Raw genomic sequence first — 19,027 nt, forward strand, 5'->3', positions numbered from 1 at the left:
CTGTCTTGTAAGAGGATTTGGTTCCAAAACAGGCTGTGGTAATGGTGCATGAAGACATGTGAATGCATCCAACTGCCAACCTGGAACCAGCTAATTACCTAAATGGGTCTGGTGTCTGGTGGCAAACTGGGTAGATGCTTCTCCCACCTTGTAAATTCTTTGCATAATAGAGGAAATAAAACCCATTGTTTTTATGAACTCATAATTAACTAATGTAAATGGGATTCCAATAGGTTCATTATACCCAGTTGGAGTTTGGCAGTCGTGGTTAGTGCAGCTGGCCTGATCCTGACCTGCCAAGTGACTTGGAGCAAGATGTGTCACTGTCTGCCTCAGTTTCTCCATCTGTGGAATAGGGACAATGTCTTTGCCTTGCTCATGAGAAACCGTGCAAGACTTCATTAACTGTTTCTTGCAACACTACTTGAGTGCTTGGATGAAAGGTGTTAGAAGGTGTCATGAATCACAGCTGGACACATACCACTTTTTCAGGAAGATTTCAGCATGCTGGGCACAGGGTGGCAGTCACCTGGCATATGTGTGGCACCTCCAGGGTGTCCTTCAACTAAGATCCACACAGTGCCTATCAAGCAACCCTTCAAACCCTTCTCTCTCGAGGGACAGAGAATCCCTGGGCATCTGTGTGTGTCTTTATTTAATGAAGCAATTATGTGTGCTAAAGACATTCTTCGAGAAACATCCTATCTAAAGTTTCCCACCATTCTTGCCCTGGTAGTTTTCCCCCTTCCCTCCTCCTTTCCCTTATTAATTTATGAACCAGCTAATTATGATCCCTCTAGGCTAAATAACTGTGCAGTTAGAGATGCACTAGATGAGTGGGTATGGCAAGGCAATGCAGAGCATTTTTCTCTTCGCCTATTACATGTATTGTTTTAGGTAATTAACATCCACTTTGTAGTGGCAACACAGACGCCTTGCTGTCTGTACAGCTTCTTGGCTCAGATCCTTTCAAATACTCCCTGGTACACTCCTTGCAAAACCATGTGAAGTGTTATATAATTCTCTAGGTTGAAAGGCAATTGTGTACATCCAGGTTATTAAAGGGATCTGTATATGTGTACAAAGCCAACGTTTCAGGCCTTATCCGAGTTACCTTCAGCTTACGAACAGTTCAAATGACTAAAAGCATTCAATAAAACCCAGGGAGACTTTCCCCCTTCCTCCTTTGACTGTCCCTCCAGTAGTTTCAAGTTTATACCTAGGAATACCTAGGAAAATGCTTTTTCAGAACAATGCTTGCTGCTTCTTAGCATTTTGAATATTGTCTGTATGCTCAGCATTGGACAGTAAAAACCCCAAAGACTGTTCCCATCTGATAGATATTCCCCTCACCTGAAAAACTTAGAAACACAGAAACTAGTCAGAACTTGGAGACTGAGCTCAGTGTTCTCGTTTCTGCTTCTCCCCAACCTTAGTTTAGTGTGTTCATGTGAAAGTTTTGGAAGAGGAGAGTAGAGGGGTTACCTGAGTGGTAAGGGAAAGCCAAGCAGTTTATACGGGACAAGGTCAAAAACGTGCTAGGCTCTGAAGGAGTTTAAATACCAGAAAAGGTCAGGATGAAGGCAGATCTGGAAGGGTTAAGACGTTCAGTTTTACTGTTACCAAGGAACACTCAGGTACAATGGAATAAACAGTATTTGGGACAGGAGCCATTTATGGATGACTACTGAATAAGATTATTATTATTATCGATGGGGTCTGTGTGCCTCTTTTGCACTTGCAGGCTTTTCACAGTCCACTGTCTGAGAAAATTAGTGCTGTCTCTAAGCCGAGTGAGTACCCAAAGGTACTCAACGACAGGCCAGGTTAAAGGAAGGGTCTCTTGCTGCTTTGTGTTGGTACAAACTCCTGTTTTCACTTGAGTGCTGTTTGGTATCTGCAGAGAAATCTGAGTAGCTCCTCTTGGCTCAAATCTTCCTTTGTGAGTTAGTGTATGAAGAAGGATATAGACCAAAACTCCGGCCCAGAATTAGTTTAATGAAAGCAGCAAACCTGGTCATTTTTTCCCTTCCTTCTCCCTACGAAACAATAATATGTGTCAGTCTGGTTGCTCATAAAGAATCAGATAGGGGTGTCTAGAGTGTGGGCTGGTGCTTTGCAATTTTAATTGCACAACTTTCCTCACAGCTTCTCAGCTGCTGACCTGCAGCACCCACAGCATTAGAGCTCAAGCAGGGCCAGCCAGTTCCAGTGTGGGGTGTCAGTGGGGCCAGCTGGACTAACAGGAGTAGAGGATCTTGCCCAGCAGGTGGAAGGAGAGACACCACTGAGTCAGGACAGAACATCAGTCCCACTCCCACCTGGGATTTCTCTGATGCCCTCCATTCCTGCTCAACACCTTCCTCTCCAGGTTGTCACCTGTGCATGAACCCTGTGTTTTGATTTGGATGAAAAAGTGCTCATCAGCATTTTTAAGACTTGTGGGTATCATCTGCTACTCATCCTTGTCAGATAGAAATCCATCCCCTCCCAACAGATATGGAATTATTAATTGCTGCTGTAAATCAGCAGAGTGTGCTGTAAGCCAGCCATGACAAATACCTTGGGAAGCAGCTATGCAAACAAGATGGCTGATAAAAGCAGAGGAAGAAATACATGTTAAGTTGTAGAATGGAAAATATGAATACTTTTTTTTTCAAAGGAAAACAATACTTAATAGGCAATTTCAAAATAAGGGTTTATAACCTTTCTTTATTACCTTTGTTACCGTAAATTGTGAATGTACAGCTTGATGAGTTTTACCAAAAGCAGTGGAAGGACCAGTGGAAAATCTGAATAATACAACACAATGAGTAGCCCACAGCTATAGGTGGGCAAAAACTGGGAAGAGCAGAAGACAAGAGCAGTATAATGTTTTCAAGACAAGCTGCATCAAACTGAGCAAGGGGAAGTAAAAGGTTTACACACAGACTGTCAGAAATGGACTGTGCTGGAACCCAAGGGAGAGTGGAGAAGCAAACAGAAGATGTAATCCAAGTCAGGACTGTTGGAAAGAGTGGAGCTGGAGCAGCCTTTGGCTGCACTAGACCTGCAGGAGGTGCTAGATGTGGCTACAGGACACACAAACAGGTTCCTGCAGTGCAGTGGGAGAACTGTAGTGGAGAAACTGAAGTAGCTGCAGTCCACACTAAGGGTTGCTCAAGCCAATGCTATTATTAGGTATTCTCATTCACAAGACTCAAATTCACTAACAAATTATTTTTTAAAAAATATATCCTCTCCATCTGTTTTTCCAGTTTTTATACCAAAATTCTAATTTAAGACATTAACTAAAATGGAAAAAAGATTTTCCTTTCATTAACTTTGAGTGTATCCAATTTACGTTTCATATGTTTCCATTATTTTTTTTTTCTTCCTGAAGGGTTTGTTTTCTGAAGCACAATGGAAACACTGCACTTATTTTCTCTTTTGAAAGCATTTCTGAGACTTTAGAGGGTGCACCTACACTTTATGAACCTGTCAATGACTCTGGTCACCGTCCAGGTCCCCTGGGGCAGGTAAATGTTAAGCAACTGAAGCTACCTAGCAGAGGTACCATTATGATCCAAGGCTATCCAGACCTTAATTATGTTTCTTAGTGCTGACACCTGCCAGTAAATACAGAGCATTCAAAAGCCTTCAGCAATGGATGCACCAGCAGTGTGTTTGTCTTTGTAGAGAAACATTTGTATTTGTTCTTCTTAGAAGTAGCTGGTGGTTCAAAATGGACATTTAGCAGCCTTTCATAAACACATTTTGTCCTGCTTGTGGTGCACATGAAAGTGCCTTTCTGCATGTTTGATGTTCTGACAGCTCTTGGTTTGGCAGGTGCCAGCTCTGGCTTGTGATACCCCTCAGCCACAAACAGCTGGAGGCAGAGAGAAAATCCTGGAGAATGGTCACCACAGGCTTGTCCTGTTCACATGCTCTGCCCTCAATACCTGCTACTGGACACTGCAAATCTCCAGTTTCACCTGGTGCAGCTGTTCTCGTGTTACCTGTGCCACACAGTGCCCAGATCACTGCAAAACGTGTCAGGGGATTATGTGGAGCTCTCAGAGTTTACAGAAGGCCCTGACAGCTCTGCCAGTTGCAAGTCATGCAGCCATCCCAGTGCCGTGCCAAGAAAAGCATTTTACAGAGTATCATGCATTCCCTTGACTCTGTAGCTCGCAGATTAGAATTAATGCTTTGTAGTGTTATGTAAAAAAGATCAGTGTCTCTTTTCTGGAAGACCAAAAATAGGTTGGCAGTAAGAAAAGGGACAATAATTGCCAAATTAAATCAATATAATTTTAATCAGCGCACAGAATAAATGATACCATTTTAGACTGCTCTATAAAAAATGTTCCACAAACTTTTATAAGGAAACAAACACAATTCCATTGGCTGGATTTTTCCTGTACGTTCAGAAATTTTATTTTATTTACTAATGTAAATGCATTCCATACTCAGGTAATCAGTCCAACATATATATTGATACAAGAACGGCAAAGTTTGCATTAAAATTAAAGCTGCCTCTTTGCAATGGGTAATGATGATTTATGCAAAAAGCTTACTTTGTGGGAAAATGAAGCTTTGTGGGTTTGCATTTAATGTATTTGTTCTCTTCACGTTATGAATAACTGCTGCTTCCTTGAACTAAATTATTACTACAGGGATATGAGCATATTCTCCTGAGGGCCAAATCTTCTGCTATTGTCATCAACCCATTAACATTAGGTTGTCCTGAACTCAACAGAACTCCACAACCTTATGCAGAGAGTTCCTCTGAAAATAGAAATGAAAATAAGATGGCAGACCTTCTTTTTGAAGCTTCTTTTGCTGTTTCTTCCATTTTGAGGGCAGTTTCTTTCATGAAGAGACTGTTGTGCTCACCTGACATGCTTGTCCGTGTATCATTTTATGAAAACCTGCAGGAATGCCAGTTCAAGATCAATTTTGTAAAATTAACATTGGCCTAGCACAGAAACTGCACTGTCTGTGAGTTTGTAAAGGGTTTATTGCTGAAATCATTTACAGTAAGAGAGCAATACTGTAGTCATGTTGATCGTGTTCAGACTGAACTATTCTTCACAGTTCTAACATCCTGCATTTCTAAGACACCACTGAAACCCTCCTGGGTGTTTTGGAGCTTGCTTCCCTGTGCCTTATTGCCAGTATAATAAAGGGGATATTTTCTCAAGACACGAGAGGAGTTCACACACTGTTTATTGCACGTATTACACAGCTGCAAAGGCTGAACTTCCTCCTGAGCTGTGCACAGACCACACTGCAGTTACCCCCCTAGTTTACAGAAATCTGTATGAATTTAGCTAATTTGTGTTTCTAGAGTTGTAACTTCAGAGTTCATAGAGTCATAGAATATCCCCAGTTGGAAGAGACCCACAAGGATCATCAAAGTCCAACTCCTGATCCGGCACAGGACTCCCCAAGAATCCCACCATCTGCCTGAGGTGTTATTCACACCAAATCTTATACACAGCTCAGGAACTGACTCAAAAGCTCTGCGTGTTTTCCTCAAATTTGCAATTATTTTGCCAAACCTGGGGTGAGTTTCTGGATTGCAGCACAGCTGTTTAGTTGAGTGAAACCTAAGTGGCACTTTGGGGCTTCATGATGAAAAATGCATCCAAGGTAGTGCCATAGTGTACAATCAGGAGGTTATTTCCTCATCCTCACACAAACACACTCCTCATAAAATGTAGTAGAGTGGCACAAACCCTCCTCCAAGCTTACACAAAGAACATGCTGGACAAAACAGCATTTTATCTAAGCTCTGTGGGCCACGTATATGAAACAAAGTTGCCAAACACAAATTAATGTGTAATTATTTTTCTTGCCTGAATCACTTTCTTTCATGTGTCATAACATGCAGAGTAAATAGCACCACACCTTTTTACTTTAATTGTGGTAATCTGATCTCTCAGCCACAAGAAAGCCTTCTCTAATGCCTTCTTTAAAATGGACTTTCAAGGCAAAGCAAGAGCAGTAACTGTAATAATCACCTCTTCTTTTCTTCTGCTGTCAAAATGCAGGGGGGTTGTTAAACTAATCAAGAGCCAGGACCACACGGCGAAAAATAAGTGCCCTAAAAGAGAAACGGAGGTAAATGTTTGACAGGTAATTTAAGGTGATGGTGGGATTATTTTATTTTATTTTTATTTTTCTGATTCGCCTGGTGACTAATTATTTATGTAGTAAACATAAGGCTGTCTGGCTTTATGGTAATATCATAATGGGAACCATGTTATATCATTTATCTGTTGAGATTGTCTCAGAGTTTTGAGGAACAGAATTTAATAGCAGCAGGTGTCATCTCAGTTCAATCATCAAGGATCTCCTGTGCCCAGAGGATCATTAAGACAAATAGAATTTCATTAGCTGGGTTTAGTCCATGTTTTGCATTAAGTCCTTGGAAAAGAAAGGAGACAGGAATTTACTCTAGAGCCGAAAGTCTCTTTTGCTATTTAGGTAAGCAACTCCTTTTCTCCTTATATTCTATCACCTTCATTCCCCAACTAGGCACAGCTTAGGAACAAAAAATTACATCCAAAACTAATTTTATGAAAAAATCAAGTGGAGAACGCCAAAAAGAGTTGCCTATAAAGCTGGTTTTATGCTCTAATACCCACAGAGGTGAAAGAAAGTCTTCTCAGAGGCTTTGGTGACTGCTGCCCAGTACAAGCCTGGGCTGCTTCTACAGGTCTTGGGGGAGGGTGGGCAACAACTGCAGCAGTCAGTGCAGTCCTGAGCCAGCACGATGGAGGAGGTGGTCTGGGACAGAATTCAAACTTAATGCTTCAAGGTGAAAGACCTTGCTGGCCTCCTCTGTCAGTCCCACTAAAATCCCTGCCTTCTGCTGAGGTGGAAAGTGATAAGAAAAAATGATTTGAAACTGAGTGCAATCGTCTACCTCTTGAAGCCAAGTAAAGTAGCGCTGTGGTTCACCCCTTGTGCTGGTCAGAAAGCAGAACCTTGCACCCTGTCTGGGTTACCCACATGCACTGTTCTTCAAGCTGCTGGAATGACCATTCACAGTTTTCTGTTAAGAGTCCACTGTAATGTGGTTATTTCCAGTACAGCTTTAAGTCCCACCAGCGTTGCCCCATCATGTGAGGTGCTGAGTGTCTCCCCAGGGGTCTCTGCTGTCCTGGGAGCCAGTCCTACCCCATACAACAGAAATTCAAAGAGGTCATAGCAGCTGTGGGTTAGACACCCTTTTCTGTATTTTGAGACACCGAGGATTTTCCTTGCAGGAAATAGAGATCTGGTAGAGGCTTAGACCGTCCATACATCTTTTGGGTCTCCTGTGCTCCTTCTGTCTCCTTGATGGAGCTCTGCTGCCAAAGGCTCTTGTTGGCCTTCTGTTTAGGTAAGAGTCTAATTACATACTTGCTGCCTTTCCTAGGTTTGTTGCTAACTAGCTACACTGAAAGCAGTGCAAGTCATCACATGCTGATTTAAGCAAGTCTCTTGATTTCTGTCTAACATTACCTACTGCAGGAATCCAAGGAGCTCACTGCAGGTCATTATCCCTTCTGTATGCACCACTCTTGCCCAGCAGAAGGAAATGACCGGCAGTTAGTTGTTAAATTTGCCAGGAAGAGTTCTGGGAAACCATGAGCCATATACACTAATCTACCCTACAGTATACTTGGGGGTAACCTATTTAGTTGGTTAAGTGTCAGTTCATTTATCTTTATATCATTTCTGTACTAACAACATCACTGAAGTCACGAAGACCTTAGAAATACCTTATCAAACTCTTTGATGTCAGATTTACCCAACTTAACAAGCGGCTTAACCAAACATCCTCATCACCCCATGCCAAAACATCCTCCTCACCCAGTCTAAACACATTCTGCTCACACAAATTAAAGTATGACAAGGCCTTACTCCCTTATTACCCAGCTGATAAAAAAAGCCTCCTTCTGTGTCAGAAGCAGTGTTAGACGTAGCATCTTGCTCCTGTTTCTACCGAAGATCCAGTTATTAAAGGTTACACTTGTACAGCTCCCCAAAGGATCACACATAGTCAATAATCCCTTTAGTAGACAGCATTGTCTACATTTTCTGTTCTATAATGACAGCTAAGATGGAAAAAAAAGAGGAGAACAGAAGAAAATAATCAGTTTCTCTAAATAAAAATCCTTATATTTGCAGAGAACTTGTGCAGTGGTTTAATTGTCCCCAGACTTCATGCACGGGATGCAGGGTGGCCATGGAGTCTGCTGAGGGCAAAATCACTTCTGTCATGGCCAAATGCAACTGGTTTTTCCTATTTGCCTTAATACTTTATCAGCAAGTCTTGCAAGAGGTAGTATTTAGTAGAATTAAAAAGGGTGGCATTAGAAGTCTACAGATGGAGCCACTGTAGCACCAAATCCCAGCTCACTGGGTCTGGCTGACACGGTGCTTGTCTCTCCTTTATGGGTGAACCATCCACCCACAGAACTGCACCCAGCATGGGATGTCTTATAATAAGAGTCTCTTTCATCTAAACTAATCAAAGCCATTAGTTTACAGGAATCAGTGTTGGGAGAGATGCCTCCACCCTTTACGTGAGAGCAAGATATTGTAGATTCAAACAGGACGGAGGCACCATATAAACATTTAAGCAAATAAAAAAGCTGTGAGGAAAACAAGAGGAGCTATAAACTGTAACCACCCAGAGGGCAGGTGGAACTTTTGCAATGAAAATTTGTGTGGCTCCTTCTATGCTTTCTTGTGTATTGAGAAGAGTTGAACTATTGAGCAAAAAGATTTAACTCCTTGGAGCTGCATCAAGATGCAAAATATTTTCGAAGTTTGCCTGGTCTCCTTGCAGCCTGATGCAGGTGTGAGAGAGGGCTGAGCTCCACAATAGACACAATGTTCTCCTGCTTTCTATTTTTTTAGCATTTAGAACCTTCACACCCTCCAGGAGTGGCATCAAAAAGGATGACAATGGTATAACAAGCAAATGGATCATCACTTAAAGGTAATTCCACTTTTGGACAACCAGCTTTTCTAATTAGAGGAGGAGGCCAAAGACAAATGGACAAATTCAGGTCCATCTCTAGCAACAATTGTAGCAGGAAGAATCAAAAAAATAGGCAGTAAAGTGAAACAGGGAAGAAAAAGTTATATACAGTGCCTACAATATAAAAATATTCTCTCTGATTTCTGTTACATGCTTATGACCTTCTGCATTATACAGCTTGATATTTTATTTTAAATTAATGAGTACAAAATATAAAGAATATGTATAAAATATATAGAAAATATATTTACAAACTATGTAAATAATATCATCTCCAGCCAATCCAGGTGATTGAGATGCACATATTTCCCCTAGACTATTCCAAGTTGTGCAAATTTTGCCTTAAGTCATAATCACAGCAGTGAAAAAACTACTTCATACACCTCAGCTCCAAATGTTTATATCTGTGAGCAAGTGGTTAAGTACTGAAGAGGGTCTTTTTCTTAAAAAAAAAATAATCTGTGAAACCTGATGAATTTTTAATTTTGGTAGATTTTAGACACTCAACCATTCAAATGCCCAGATTAAGTGACATCCTATATCACTGGGACAGGAATCCTTAGTGCCTTGTAAACTGTAGCTGCAAGACCTGATGCTTATAAATTTTACAGTAGAGTAAAGGAAATGTATTATTGCACTGAAAGACTCATCTCCTATGAGTTAAGGCAGTAGGATTAATCCTCAAGTTTTATTCTCTGCCAGGTAAACAGTCATGGGCCAATGCCAAGGAAGACAACAGAATACAATGAAGAAAAGAAAACCAAAATATTGCTTTATCTTGTTTGTATTGCCCAGAAGTTAAACGGTTTAGAATAACAGAAACCTTTCGGTTTAGAATAACAGAAACCTTTCGGTGATTTAAAGTGATATCTCCTGTCAGATTTTACTGTGCTCTCTCTCTTCCTCTGCTTGGCTTTCCCTGACAGGCAGCCTGTATGACTCCCACAGCTACTGGGACTGCTGGAGAGTGACAGATCTGGCACTACACTAGTCCAGGTTCCTCCTGAGACTTCTCTAAAGACAGTACAAGCACAGACAAGGTGCAGAGGAAATTGCTTCTAGGTACAGGGGATTTCCTTATATCAGTAATGAGGAATTAGATCTTCCCCATTCCCTGACAAGAAATGTCAGGGGGAAGAAAAGTGTCCCCACCCATTACCAAATGCCTCCCTCACTTCCTAGGAACCTGAAATGATTTTCCAGAAGTTCTCCTCGCGGCTGCCAAATCTCATTTCTGTTGGGTAAGTATTTACTGCAAGCTCAAGACAGGCTCCTACCAGAGGTTTTTTCCACCCCACCCTTCCACCGTGCATATACATTACAAGGCAGTTATTCATGGACTGTGCACAAGATGAGATGGAAACTCTTGAAGCTGTAGATGGGATTCAGACAGGCTGGGGAATGTGGCAGCTTGGGAAGGCAGTTGGCCAAGAGCTTAGGACATAAATGTCTTGCAGGAGTTGTTCTGCTTTCCTGTTGTTGTGGTGGCTTATTTTTAGACTGGTGTGGTACAGAAGGCATCCTGTTGTCCTGGTTCCCTCCAGGGATGGACAATGAGCTCTGCAGGGCACAGCTTTACCTGATAAGCTGGGCTGGAAAGCACTAACTTGAACATTAGCACAAACCATTAATGTGGCTCTCTTCTGGGGGGGAATAGGTCCCATTTCTCCAGTCCAAATAGGGCAAGTGGAGTGCTGAACAGTAGTGAAGCTCTACCAGTCCCAGATAGAAGGTGGCTTGGTTTGAGTCAGTTTGAGCACTTCTATTTCAAACTAGTTTGTGTCATATTGGAACAGGAAGCTCTGTCTAGCATGTACTAGACAGAATAAAATAAAGAGAAGCAGCAGAAGGGCATAGAGCATACAGCTCCTCCTTTGGATCGAGGCATATGAGCCTCCGACCTGCACAAAGTCAGTTTTGGAAACAAGATAATCCCAAAATCTTCAGAAAATAACCCCTGAGAACTGTATACACAGACCTAGGTAAATCAATATCTCTTTGCAAGACAATAGTGCCAGAGAAAGAATGCTGGAGGTGAGGACCATTTGCTCAGAAACCTGGTCTCAGATGGTTGAAAGCCACATGTGGGATCCATTTTCATGTTCCCTCACACTTACAATCCTTCTCTTTCTCACCTCATGCTTGTTTTTACTGTAAGAACCCAAGACTGATTTTGTCTTTGATCTCAGCTGTGGCTTCAAGGTGCTGTAAATGCATAATAATTATGTCATCATGAGTCTCTTGCCCCATGTATTCTTGGGGATATCATGTACCAACAGTAGCGTTCCTCCCTCCACATGGAAAGATCAGACTGGAGATTATCTGCCTCTCACTAATGCATAGGCCTCTTTTGAGACCTTCAGTCCTAGTACTACCTCTCCTGATACCCTCACAGTCTTTGTCCCACACTTCTCACTCAGCTGGACAGGATTCCTAGCTCAAGTATTAAAGGAATATTGACAGCTTCTTCTCCTATCTTCTTCTGATTATCATGAGAGGAGCCAAAGAACAAGCTGAAAGCTATTTCCTACACAAAGACAAGGAGGAGGTCCTAGACAAAGACCATGGTGAGGAAGGTCTGATGCTGGAGGACATGAAAGACAATTCTTTAGAAATCAAAATAAGTTCTTAATAGCACTGACAAGAGACTGGAAGCAGGGATCCTTGCAAGTCTGCAAATCACTTCCCCGAACAGTGAAATTCAGGCTGAGATTCCCGTAACAGCTTTAACTTGAGCAGGTATAAGGTATGTGGCTACACCCATCTGCCCATTTTCTCTCCCTGCCTTTCACAGTCATGCCCGTGATCCTTTGCTTCATTTTGCCAACTTTATAACTCTTTTGTCTCACTTGCTTTTCTCAGTAACATTCTAGTTTGAATATAGCCATGCACTGAGCTCTGTGCTTGAGTCTAGGACAGAAGAGGGTTGAGTGACCAGAAAAGACTGTGTGGATAAGGAAATCTTTGGTTTCACACTCTTTGTTTTTGCAGGATGTACCTGTTTGATTAACTATAGCTTGATTTCAAATCTGAGTTACATTTTGCATACTTAATCTGTCTCTCCTTTTTTGGGGAATATCGGAAGGCAGGGTTTCTTCCTATTTCCTGTTTTTCTCAAGTTATATTGCTCTCTTGTTCTGACTTTTTAGTATCATTGTCTCTGTCAATGGGGACCCTTGACAGCAGGTGTCCACTGCAGCCATCACCAAAAGAAATCTCTCTTAAATGCAGGAACATCACTGTATTTAAGTGTTAAGACAAATACCAGCACCAGGGAGTCTTCCTGATCCCCACCCTCCACTTCTGCTGGTAGAAAGATTAGGGAAACATAACTTTCCTGTTACAAAGGGCCTCAGCCTTAAGAAACCTTAAGTTCAAATCTCTCCCTGCAAATTCCCACATTCCTAGATGCCTGTATCTCAGGAATTCCTCAACAGCTTGCTCAGGTACCTTTTGATTTCAGTGCACCTACACTGGTATGACAATCAAGAATCTGTCCCCATCAACATTACTAAGATGTCATAGGAAAAGGCCAGAAAATCTGAAAAAGGTCAATTCCTTTTCATTACATGCAATAAAATCATTGCTGTTTTAAAATTGGGGTAATCAGCTTGTTAACCATTGGACTAAAAAAGGCTCAGTGTCACAGTGAGCTTTGAAGGTCATCAACCACGCCAGCAGCTGTGAGAAAGACCCAGTGACCTGCATGGAAATGGAAGTCTCCTCCTCCAGCTTATTGACATAAAGCCAGTGTTTAGCTATGTGCCTGTACCCGTAGATAAAGGGTAAGGCTGATTCATGCTAGTCAGCCTGAATACCATCAGGAAGCTCATTATTCAATATTGTGTGTCAGGAAGGTGCACAGACAGTGCCTCTCCTCTGTCACTGAAGCAGATACACAACCCAGGGGCAACACTCCACTCAGCACCCAACTAATTTGTTTTCAGCATGTCATTAGAATCCCACACTTTAAACTCAGTGCTGGTTTGTCATCCTTGGAGATTGCTCAAGTCCTGTTCTAGTTCATAAGAAAAATAGCAGCTCAAACACTTTTTCAAGTTCAGGTTTGCTTCAGCACACTGGTGAGCCAGAGACATCCCTTTTTAGAGGGGATCGGGAACATTTCATTTACACTTGCCCTGTTCCTGTGCCATCCCTTGGTATCTGCTGTTAGGGACAGGATCCTGAGCTAGACAGCTCCTTGGCCTGACCCAGAGAGTTGACCTTTCTTAAGTATTTCTTAAGTATTTGTTCACCTTCTCCCTGACCTCAGTTTGGGATAAATGCATCTTGTAGTAAGGAAGTTGACAGAAGTACCTGTGCAGGTTCCAAGAAGTCTAAGAAAAGATAGGTGCGTTAATTTATTTTTGATACTTTTGGGTGGAGTCCTCCTACTCATGGCAAGCTGCCATTGGATCACAAACATGCTGTACTCTTGCTTCAGAGCCTCCTTCTCTCTCCCTCAGGTTTGGCTCAATATGATTCCCACTGCAGATGTCTTTGAAAATGTTCAAGCTGTCATTGGTAGATGGAAAAGTAGATGCACAGCATGTGACCCCTTTGTGAAGGAACTGTGTCTCTGCTATAACATACGCTCAGATCTTGTTATTATTCTCTGTGGTGGTGCGATTTTGTTTCTTTTTTTGGAAATCATCCCTACAGACTAGTTGTGATTAAACGTCTGATGTTTAAAGCTTCCATGAGCCTTTTAAGTCCTGTTTTGCAGTTTGGGCTTTAGGCCTGGGAGGTCTACAGTTCAAATCTCAGCACATTCCTCACTGCTGTTTTTAATTATGATTTGATATGGACATTATTGCTGCAGGGATCTCTCTCACACTTCAGAACACACAGTTTACTAAAAGTCGGGAGACGCCAATCAAACTGGATCCTAGTTCAAAAGAACAAGGCCTGTAGCGGCTTCATTTTCTGCCCATAGAAGTATTTGGTTGATGCTTAGAAGTGACATACTTGGGGAGGGAGGAAAAATGAAAAAACCAAGGGGCAACCCTAAACCAAAAGACTCCTAGCGGGGTGAGATATGCTTAGTCCTGGATCACCTAGGGAAGCACTTTGCAAACTCAATAGTCTGCCCCTCCTTGTCTTTCTCATATAACTGTAACATAATATTGCACTGTTGCAACTTCCTTTGCACAAGGCCTTCAGATTGGAACTGGGGCTGGGGAAACAAGGGAAGGAAAAATAAGCTGAGCTGTTTAAATTTTGTGAAATGAATCAATTCTGTGACCAGGAGAATGCATTCTCCCTTTATATCCTCAGCTCTGACAATCTGTTTGGCAGAGATCAAGGCCTCCTTCGTCTGAGCGTTATCTCTCCCTAGAGCTGATAAGTGAAGCAGAGGAAATACAGGAGCAGAGCTTTCAACAGACAAGTGACAGTCCCCAGTCTCATGGCTGCTCACACCAGGTCTGCTAAGCCCTAACTCTGGTTATGGAGCCTCTGTTATTTCCTAAATGTCCACATCTCCATCCCAGCTCTCCTTGTCATTAATAGAGTACTGAAACAGTGAAAAAAGGTGTCTTGATTTTACACCCTTTGCTGCTTAGCTTTGGCTTTCTTGGGAGTGAGTCTGAGCCATCCCAGCTGAGAAAGAAAGCCCTTTTCACAAAACATGCTGTCGGGTTGCTGATGACTTTGGCTGCAAGGCAGCTTTGATCAGGACCTCTACACTGGGTTAGTGTAACCACAGACACTTTAGTAAAACTGCTTTTTATTATGTAAACTATATCCATGGCTGCCCTGGATTAAAACAATTTTCAGATGGGAGTCTTTCTATGAAGGGACCATTTCATTTCACTTTGCTTCTTTTCTAGTTTCCTGCATTAAAAAAGAGGGATCCTGAACCTTGGAAATTGCTTGAAATATTGCATATTCATTTTAAGATCTGCCACTAGGTCATGCTGGATCAGCATATTTTGCATCAATCAAGCAGCTTAGACTTTTATTTGTCAAGCTTTGATTGAATTTTGTAGTTAAAAATAACAAGAAAGTGGAAAAACAAGAGCAAAGCTGTATTTTATAGTGGTCTGTGTTAGAATATATAGTAATCATAAGGAGTTGTTTGTAAGATGAAAGAATGAGATTGAAACCTGCATCTAACACCAAAGAGATGACAAGAAAGTCCTCAGGGTCAGCAGACAACAAGGGCACTGAAGGGGCAATGGGACTCAACAACTGTCATTTTTCTTAGTGTTAAGATTCACTGGTCAGGCAGTGTGAGAAATATTTTGCAATCATACGAGTTTTATATAAATAATTGGATTTGCAGGTTGTGGGATTATTCATTTGGGATTTAAACATGACATTTGCATTCAGGTATCTTTCCCTCTATGCTCATTTTGAGGGTGTGTCACCTATAAGAAAAATCAGACATTGCCAGGGATGTCATAACATCAATCTGAACTCTTTCTTTAGGAAAACTATTTCAAAATCTTGTTTGGAGTTTTCACGCCCAGGAGATGGTTTTCATACTTTTGTCCCAGGGTGAGCCTTCTAATTGAGAATGGTGGGGGTTTGTGGTGTGGCACTGAAATTGTTGCAAACGTTCTGTTTTCCCCTTGAGAATGGAAAAGTAAGGCTTAGGTTCCCAGCTTCTTGAAGTTCCTGCAATACCTATGTAATCATATTCTTTATCATATTACTGGTTGAAGAAGGCATGGAGGCAGGACACTTGTTTCAAACATATATTTATTTATCTGTTATATGTCATGGTACTCCCATCACTGTGTAATATGCAACTCTTTTACCACTATAATCCAGAAACAAAAGAACTGGAAGTACTCAGGATTGTAATCTGAATAAATGTGGTAATTTTGTTTTATAGGGAGTCATCTAGAAATATAGAAGGAGAAAAACAATTTGTAAATACTGATTTACAAACAGGTAACAGATCTAAGAGCATAACCCTCACACACATGGCTGACTGTAAACTTGGGCACCTCAGACACAAACAAGTTTTCTTACCTGCATTCTTCAGGAATTTTATCAATGAAAGGTCATCATCTTAAATGGTCTTCATGTGTACACTCTAACATAGGCAGACCCTTATTTTGAAGTTTCAACCTCAAAACTACAGCGTAAGTCCTTGCAAACTGCTCGCTACTAGAGACGTAGTAGTTGTAACACTGACAGGTGGGCACATGTTATCCCAGGGAATCTCAGTCTGGGATGAGATCATCTGCCATATCCACACATTTTGGTTTTTCACTTGTGATTCACCCTCCTCTCCTAGGCTGTGCATGGCAAATGTGCCAGCCTTGTAATGAAGGAATTTTAAACAATACAGAAGAACTGGAACAAAAGAGAAAGATTTCTGACTTCAGTTAATTCCTTTTTCTCTTCTGGTTTCCCATCCTCACACACTGAATTATTGTGTGCCCCAAGATTAAAACACTCACACACTCTCAGGGTATCTGCGTTCAGAATCAAAAGAATTCTGTCATACTTTGCCAGTTTGCCAGCACGATGTGCCAGACTTTCCAGGCTTCCAGCCTCAGATATCATCGTATCAGCAAAGAGGAAATATCAGACATTGGAGAAATGTTGTACTCCGAGGAATTCACGCATCGCTGTTTCCCAGCCAGCTTTCTGTTTTTATAAACACTGAACTAGTTGCACCCGGCTACTGAAGCAAGTAATAGGCTGAGCATGTGATGACTTCCCAAAGCCACATGGTTACAGTTATATTTCCATACATGGCTCCAGCCTAAGTATGGGGGTTTGTGATATCACTAACCAGGACTGTGCTTCTTGCTGTTCTTTCTGTAACTAAAGCTTCTTAGGGATTTTTAGGTTCATTTATTTGTTTTTAAGGAAAACGTAATTTGCAGGTTAAGAAAGAGTGCAGGGGGTCAGGTCTCCTGGGTGTATTCTTCTGAGTTCAGTTACCAACTTCTCCATGAGCATCAGCTCAATAGGAATTGCACTTAATGACTGTATATAGAGCCCTCTGAGAGCTTGGATGAGGCGGCTTATTGAGATGCAAAATATTCTTTTGAAGAAGAGTATTTCCTCATACTTCTGAGCATGAGTAAGAAAAACATGAGTCGATGATGTAACTCTGGTCCTGCACTGCTGGCTTCAAACACTCTTTTAGCTGCTTTGGTAAAAGTTTGTGCTCCTATTCTGGCCATGCTTGAGGGACAAAGCAGCCCAGAAATGATGTGTGCAGCCAGTCTTGTGTACTGCAGCTTTCTGTCCCATCCAGGGCTCAGGGATGTCCATTAAGTTGGTATTTCTATCAGTCAACCTTTACTCCTTATTAATTAGGCTGTAAATCCCTCCTGAATCCCTCAGGGCAGAGTGTCTGTGTCAGTACAACACCTTTGCACAAGACAAGAAAATCTTTTCCAGTCCAGTTGATCCTGAGATGGAGGAATGGAAACCTGAAAGAGGCTGGATTCAGGTACAGTCCTGACAGAGAAAGGGTTGGCAAGAAGAGGTGTTAATGCTGTTGTGCCATTACCAGCAACAAGACTGCCAAAAGAGGGATGAAATAGATCATCTGAGCTGAATATCAACTGATTAATTTCTCATTTTATTTTCTCAGAATCCATCTAAATCCCTCTTTCCCCTCTGACACCATCCTGGCAGACGCTCCAACATCCTGACCCTCATCTAGGCCCTGTTGAGCTTACACAGGCCTGACTTTCACCATCTCTCAGTGTTTTTTTCCAGTCATAAAAGCTGTTATATATCCCTAGAAAACTGAAGAAGTGTGATCTTTTCCTGCAGATGTCTGAAAAAAACAATTTACAAGTCTGCTGTGGCTTTCATCCAGTGTCCTAATGCTAATGCAGCTCTGCTGCACAAATTAATGCTGCTGAAAAAAAAAAAAGGTGTCACTGAGGGATAAACAGCACTGTTAGGAGCCTGGGGAAATACTCATTTCTGAGTGAAAGAAACCCAAACAACTGAAGCATTAAACAAAGCAAAATAGCACAGCTGATTTTTATAACTTCGTTTATATGTTCTGTGTGTATTCTAAAGAAAAAATTTCCTGGAATTTTGGGGTATATCTGCGGTAGTTTATTTGACTCAGAGCTGTCACGCTGGCCTGCCCACAGTAGGCATGTGTTTTCCATACATGAGCTCTTTTTATGATTAAATGTATGGAGCATATGTAAAAGGAGTGTGGCAACATTCAGCAGCTGAAGTTCCAATTATTAAGTGGCTGCTAGATGGGAATTCACTTTTACTCAATGTGTTTTAGGTGAGGACAGGAGGAAACGGAGCCAGGCAGAGACATGAATAATGGGAACCCAGGGGCATCTTGGGGCTCCCTAACTTGTCAGCAATACTGAATTTTGCTGCCCCTGGAATGGGGAGAAAGGACCTGACTGATGTTTCACAGCTTCTGTCCTGGAGGACGGGACGGTGGGTTGGGGAGCTAAGGAAAGATCCCTGCCAAGTCAAGCCATATGTTTCAGCTTCTGGGAGAAGAAAAGGCAGGTAATGGTGTTTCTCCCTTGCTGCTGTGCAGCTCCAGCCCCACTTTGGAGGGACAGCCCAGCATCTGCAGGGAGCAGCAGGGTTGGGGCCGCTCAGGAACCTGCTGCTCCAGCAAACCCCAGCTTCACCTGCACTAAAAACCAGCTCGAGTGTGCCTGGGGCCTAGAACATTTATTAAACCACAAGTGCTAAATTCTTGCATTGCACAAACAATACGATCCATATAGATCCTGCCATAGGGAGGTTATAGAATAATCAAGTAGCACATTATGTTCAGTCTCCCCCTGCGGTCTCAAGCAAAGGGGGAAGAAAATGATAGGCATGCAGAGGTTATTCTTTCATCTTTTTTGTGCTTTCAAACCGTGAATAAATGGGCTGATAAGTATTGCACAGGAGAAAGCGTAAAAATTCAGACTGGGAAGATGGTCAAGAACCAGGCTGAGGGTGTGGATGTGTTTGGGTCATACCAGAAATGTTGTGGCAATGTTCTGAGGAGGAGCAAAGTATAACTATGCATAAAGCGACAGCAGCTTG

This window comes from Chiroxiphia lanceolata, chromosome 15, assembly GCF_009829145.1.
Source record: "Chiroxiphia lanceolata isolate bChiLan1 chromosome 15, bChiLan1.pri, whole genome shotgun sequence".
Lineage (NCBI taxonomy): Eukaryota > Metazoa > Chordata > Aves > Passeriformes > Pipridae > Chiroxiphia > Chiroxiphia lanceolata.